This window comes from Rhagoletis zephyria, unplaced genomic scaffold (genome assembly GCF_001687245.7).
Source record: "Rhagoletis zephyria isolate East Lansing unplaced genomic scaffold, Rhagoletis_zephyria_1.1 Rzeph_scaffold_00495, whole genome shotgun sequence".
Taxonomy (NCBI): Eukaryota; Metazoa; Arthropoda; class Insecta; order Diptera; family Tephritidae; genus Rhagoletis; species Rhagoletis zephyria.
The window spans coordinates 209,302-216,119 of record NW_016157579.1 but is presented as its reverse complement, the minus strand read 5'-3'; the positions used below and the strand labels follow the sequence as shown (position 1 = coordinate 216,119).

The 6,818-nt window shown below is 41.2% G+C and overlaps 1 protein-coding gene across 9 annotated transcripts in view; it reads left to right on the top strand.

The window, feature by feature from the left end:
- The first annotated feature begins 944 nt into the window (after positions 1 to 944).
- gw (trinucleotide repeat containing adaptor protein gawky) overlaps positions 945 to 6,818 on the top strand; it is a 117,530-nt gene continuing 111,656 nt past the window's right edge. Inside the window, exons 1-2 of one of the 9 annotated variants that reach the window (XM_017612056.1) lie at positions 945 to 1,590; positions 1,688 to 1,881. The gene's annotated coding sequence lies outside the window, so the exon portion shown is untranslated. Of the gene's footprint in view, positions 1,882 to 2,391; positions 2,506 to 6,818 lie in introns of those variants that run through there. The other 8 variants (XM_017612054.1, XM_017612058.1, XM_017612057.1 and 5 more) reach the window with 8 other exon arrangements.

Genomic DNA, 6,818 nt, shown 5'->3' with positions numbered 1-6,818 from the left:
TGTTACAAATTCAGTTAAAGTAAACTATAGTGAACATCTAGATACCAATATGTGGTCATTTAATGCATGTATTAACGTGAATTTTGTACTGACAAAGTGAACTAAAATCTAACGGTTTTTTACGAATAACTTTTGAACGGTTAAAAAGATCAGTTTCCCCCTTCGGATTCTTAACGCCGGTGGTAATACGCGTAGTTTGATACCCCTTTCGATTGTTTTTCACCATTTTTCGGTGGGGACCAAAAAAAAAGAAACCAAAGCGAATGTATATGGTGTTACTGGCGATTTTCAAGAATGATAAAATACAAGATTGCGCCGTCCTGTGCGTTGGCATTTGTGTACCACAAGTAAACAAAGAATAGAGCGAAAAGAAGAACGGGTTGAAACTGCCAAAGCAGTTCACTTTACAGCGAAAAACGTGTTTTAATTTTCCTAAATGCGAAAATATATCATTTTTCACCTAATATATTAGAGAACAGTGAACATTTTAGTGCACTCCATTAATTTGCAATTGAGGCTGCTTCAGCAAACGTTTTAGTGCACTCCATTGCTTTGCAATTAAGGCTGCTGCAGAAAACTGCACCGTTCGCTGCACCGTGGGCGATTTTAGATTTTCGTCGCCTTCTTAATGTCAGAATGATGTGTTTGTTGTAAAGCCGGCGAATACATATTACAACAAACACATCATTTTGACACTCAGAGGGGCCGCGGCGAAAATCTGAAATTGCCAGTAACACCGCCAAGGTGTATTAAACAAGGTGGTGTTGGGGCGACAGCTGAGTTTTTCGCCGTGGAGGCCATTACGTCAAAATGATGTGTTTGTTGTAATTCATACCAATGACAGTATGGACATCAGCGTATAATTTGTTAGTGTAATTTTTTACTTATATACGGCCAACACCACCTTGTTAAATACGCCTTGAACACCGCCTTGTACAGATTCGCCTTGAAAGAAACTCTCCTCCAGCATTCCCTTAAAGATTCCTTTAAAAATAGCTAGCAGATTTTGAGAAAAGTCAAATAGTCTAATACAAGATGTACATGCGTACGTGTAATAAAAATAAATAAACCAAAAATCTACACGAAAGTTTTCGTTTAAACCGTTTTTGTTTTTTGTTAATTAAGTGCGGTTTACAAATTAGGGAGTCCGAACCCTGAATACAACGTCAACAGTTTGTATTATTCGTTGTAGAGAGGTGGGTAATTTTTGATTCCGAATGCTGAAGTCATCTAAATCCACAGGGCAAGGAGAAAAGTTGTGCACTAATTTTTTTCGTTAATTGTTCATTTACTTATAAATATTTATTCGTTGGTTTTGTACATTTCGTGCGATCTCAATCGGTATTGCCAGCGTTTTTGTAGATTTGCTATTGTGTGCCGCGAATTGTCGTCGTATTGCTTCGTTGTCGACAGTTTCACAATCGGCTAAGTTAATCGTTTATTTTTTAATGGATTTTGTGTATTCGTCGTGTCGTGGCGGCGAAATTTTCTGTTTCCTTGTAATGGACGGAAATGTGATCAAATAATAGTATTAAAGTTTTAAGGACAGAAAGTGTTTACAAGTGAGGAAAGTGAACAATAACAAAAAAAGTACATAAACCTGCCAAAACTATATTTTTCTGTCGTATGTTTGTGCTGGAAATTGCGAATATTTTTTATTTAACTCGTTGCTATTTGTGAATGGTAGGAGAGTTCAGACATTAAAAATAGTGGTTCTAGTACAGAAAATATACATATATGTACATACCTAAAATTATTGTATGTATATATGTATTATTAAGGTGTAAGAGCTAAAAGACTGCTAAATGAATACAAGAACAACAATCGTGAGATTTTCTGCAATCTACTAGTTTTTGCATCCCGTTGTCATCATTCAAGTACGTAAGTGCTCCATTTCTTGTACATCGTTCTGATTTTTAATATCGTCTTCTGGGATTCTCTGATTTCAAATATAATTGTGGTTTCTTAAAAGTTTAATGGCATACAATTTTGTTTGGTTTTTGCTAACCGTTTTTGGCTGCGGGTGCCAATATATACATATACATAATTGTAATATGTATATTTGTATGTATATATTTATTGTATGCCAATTTATACTCTACTTATTTGTGCTAACTTTTACTTTAGGCATTATAATATGCACAAGGGGTTATCTCATGCATGCATACTTTATCTCTGTGCCTCTCGGTTTTGCTGGGAGCATATGAAATGGGAGAGCAAGCAAGCTAGATAGTGTGTATTAGCGCTATGTATACCTCTTAAATAGAATTCGGGAAGAAGTAAATAAGTAGACTCAGAGAATTTATAAAAATTACATACTTGCCAATGTGAGATTGGGCATTATGCATTAAAAGTGAGTTTAAGCTCCGACACGATTTTTGGTACAAATTCTTGGGTTTAAGCTCAATTCATCAGTGTAAAAACATAGTTTTAGGTTAAGCTGGCCTTTTATGCATGAAGTCCAATGTTTTTTTTAGGTGAACTTGTTACCAGTGTCGTCATCCCGTAAGTTAAATTGTGGTAGATCAGGGTGAAAACTTTCGGAGATAAGTGCAAGTAATAAATTTTCCACTTTCATAATAACATGGACATGTCATTCACACAAAATATGAAAACGCCGAGAATTCCCTCTGCCATGTTATAAAGGAAATATTTTAGTGTAAGTCGCATCGGAAAAAAAGATAAAATTAAATAGAGATGGCGTATAGGGGTGTATATGTACTCTGTTTCTTAAAGTGAGCATTCCACAACTAGATCAGTTTTTAATTAATTACTTTTTAAAGGAGCAAAATTCACGTACACGTATCATTGGTTTTATCAAATAAACGCGAGTTAAATATGTGCGTAGATTTTACACTTATTGAATATGCTTAATGTTTTTGCTATAATAAAAATATTAAACAAATATGTACATTAAGAGTGCAATCGAACACAAGTTCATGCTGGCAGAGGATTAAAATAATGACAGTAAAATAATTACCAAACAATGTAGTTGCCAATAGTAGATATTTATTTATTTATTTATTTTTTACAGTCTGTTAGACTTATATTGCAACAAAGATTTAACATTCTTATAACTAGATTTTAGATTTAAAATGTACAATACACAATGTATGTGCTAATAGCATTTGGAACAAGTGAAAACTGCGAATAGGGGCAGTAACGCGGGTCTCTCTTGGCAGTTGAAGCTCCGCCTGTTCTACAGGTGGTGATTGGCCTGCGATCATGGCATTTATAGGGCGGGAGTTGTTGTAGCGGCTACAACAACCCCGCCCAGATCGGCTGATATCTCAGTCGTTGTCGTCAAGTTCCACTAACGGCAGCCCCAAGAAGCGTGCAGCCTCTATGGGGTCAGTCCATAGGGACGACACCGTTAGGGTTGTCGGGTTTTCCGGGCATGCGAAGAGATGTTTCGAGTCGTGAGGGGTCTCCGCATGCCGGACATTCGCTCGGCACATCCGCATTTAACCTACACAGGTAGGAAGTTAGCCTGCTGCAGTAGCCAGAGCGAAGTTGGGGTATTTGTCGTTCTGGTCTCCCGAGGCAGATGGAGCTCCGTCATGTCAATGCCCGGGGTTTGTGTGCCTAGAACGGCATTCACAGGTCTTGAGTCTACATAACTCAAGCCTGCGTCCGTGTGAATGCCGTTCAGGGCCTGTCTATGAGCTGACGGGTCCAGAGGTTGCTTAATGGACCTCTGGACTANGGGTTTGTGTGCCTAGAACGGCATTCACAGGTCTTGAGTCTACATAACTCAAGCTGCGTCCGTGTGAATGCCGTTCAGGGCCTGTCTATGAGCTGACGGGTCCAGAGGTTGCTTAATGGACCTCTGGACTACGTCCGGCAGTTCATATAGATGCCTCCTGACGTGCCTCGGCGAGGGCTCCTCTGCAAGCATCTGTCTATTTGGGTGGCCACATCTGTGGCTCCCAACTAGAAACTGCTTGCAGAGCATCGTGTGGTGCTCCCTAGTTGGATGCATTTTCGCCTCATCGTGGAGGTGGTGTTCTGGTGACATCAGGAGGCATCCGGTCGCTGTCCTAAGTGCTGTGTTTTGTACTGTCTGTAGCTTCGTCCACTGCGTCCTACTACTCCCCGGCGACCACACTGGTGCTTCGTAGTTTACATTCGGCCGGCCTATTGTCTTGTATGTTACCAGCAACGTTTCTTTGTCTTCCCACATACCCACGACAGCCGGTTGTACGTACCGGAATAACTCGGGTTTAACCCAACCAAGGGCTGTTGTTTCGTCGATCTAACCCCGGCGATCACACTGGTATGTTGCCAGCAACGTTTCTTTGTCTTTGCCCCAAGTACTGCCGGCTAGCGACTGCGGCTCTGTACTTTATTGACAATAGCGGTTGCGTGCGCAGAGAAGGAGAGCAGGCTGTCAAATGTTACTCCGAGTATTTTGGGATTATTCACCGTCGGAATTGGTGTGTCATCGACCTCCTTCGTCCAGGTTGTGAACAGGACGCTTTGCAGTGAAAAAGCGAGAAAGTTTATTTTTATTTATTATTTATTTATTTGTTACAGTCTTACGACTTATTAATACAACTATGATATTCGTACATATGTATATGTATTGTAATTGCAAAAATTATCAATTGAATATAGAATTATGTATACAAAAACTATATATATTATATTACGTATGTCTATATTAGGCCGCTAGAATAAAAATATGCAATTGCCCTCCAAAAAGTTCCGACCATCCACTACAATTTATTTGAATAATCGAGTACAAGGTCGGAAATTCCCAAAAAACGCAATTGCAGTTCCCAATCATACGGCAGAGCAGGCAAATTAGGCAAGTGGTCTGAACAGGCAAGTTCCAGGCCATATTGTTAGGGCAGTTGGAAAGGACTAGTTTCCAATCTGCAACTTCCCTTCTCATATTATTGCAACAATTGTTAGGGCAGTTGGAAAGCACTAGTTTCCAATCTGCACCTTCCCTTGTTGTTGTTGTTGTTGTTGTAGCAGCATACAAGTTCCCCATAGAGTTTTAGGGAGTGTTGCTGGAGTGACAGTCCTTGGCCAGATATAAATCTGGGTCGTTCCGGTTACGTAGACCCGACTGTCGTGGGAACGTGCACCTTCCCTTCTATATTATTGCTTCAGTTGTTAGGGCAGTTGGAAAGGACTAGTTTCCAATCTGCACCTTTACTTCTCACATTGTTTCTTCAGTTGTTAGGGCAGTTGGAAAGCACTAGTTTCCAATCTGCACCTTTCTTCTCACATTGCTGCTTCAGTTGTTAGGGCAGTTGGAAAGCACTAGATTCCAATCTGCACCTTTACTTCACATATTGTAGCTTCAGTTGTTTGGGCAGTTGGAAAGGACCAGTTTCCAATCTGCACCCTCACTTCTCATATTGTTGGTTCGGTTCCATCAGGATTTCCGATGTTATACACGCTGTCTGAATGGACTAGATCCAGAGCAGCACTGTTTGGTAAGAGGACGGTGCTTCGGGGATTGGTGTTTCGACTCTGTAAAGATTTGCAGATTCAGTAAGCTGTCTGAGTGGATTGGGTCCAGCGCAATCCGGCCGTTGGAACGGATTTATTTCTATGCCGAGCTTCTATCTGATAGGTAGTGTTCGGCAGTGATCAAGTAATGATCTCTGGAAGCTGGCAATGTTTCACAATTTCTTGTTTGTGGCGGTAGTTCGTTAAAACACTTTAATCCTTTGTAGAATATGTTCATTTTATCCACTTCAGTCCTATATAACGGCAATCTAAAGCTATTATTTTCCCTGAGTATGTATGAATGAGTTTCATTTATATATCTGAGATTGTCGCTCAGGTAGTCCGGCAACCGACAATTCTTTATATTGTATACGAATTTCATGGCGTGATAAATAATTTGCTGCTCCGGATAGATATCCGTTTACTTTCGAACACAGGTCATCAATTCCAGTCCCAGTCGCCATGATCGAGCAATCGTCAGCGTAAGAGACAATCGAGTCTACCTCTGGTGGTTGAGGGAGCTTTGAAATTGTAAAAGTTAAACAGTAGTGGGGAAAGGACACCACCCTGTAGAACCTCCTGTTTTAATTTTCTAAGTTTGCTCGATTTTTCTCTAAACATTACCGACGAGTGTCGACCACTCAGATAATTTGCCGACCACCGTTTGAGCCTCTGTGAGAGAGAAGGAAGCCTCTATATCTTCTAGTAGCTTGGAATGGCTGACATTGTCAAAAGCCTTTGACAGGTCCAACGCTATTAGAATCGTTCTCTCACAGGGACGTTTACGGTTAAGGCCACGAGTTATCTGAGTGTTTATGGCGTTAAGTGCTGTTGTTGTACTGTGCACTTTACGTAAACCATTCTGATGCTTCGCTGGGGTCAAGTAGATTGTGAAATACGGGAGCAGCAAGGCCCCGAGTGTCTTCGCTACCGGGGAAAGGATTGTAATCGGCCGATAAGAATCTCCTATGTTGGCAGGTAGACAAATTGAGGACTTCCGTTAGGTACGCTACCCCCGCAGGACCCAAATTTTTCAGCATCAGCATGCATATTCCGTCGGGACCCATGGCTTTGGAGGCTTTCGCCTTCCCGATGGCCACCTGAACTTCACCGAAAGTGAAAGCAAGGGGGGCACAAGTTGTGGGCAGTTTGGGCAGCCTTATGGTCACACGATTCTTGGCTTTGTCCAATGGAGGATGCAGTATAAACTGCCGACTAAAATAGTTCGCACATCGCTCCGGGTCTGACGAAGCATGGCCGCCGAAAGAAATTTCGACTCTGTCTTCGTGCTTCGTCGGGTTGGACAGTTCCCTCACGGTTGACCAAAGCTTACTCACACCAGAGGTGAAGTT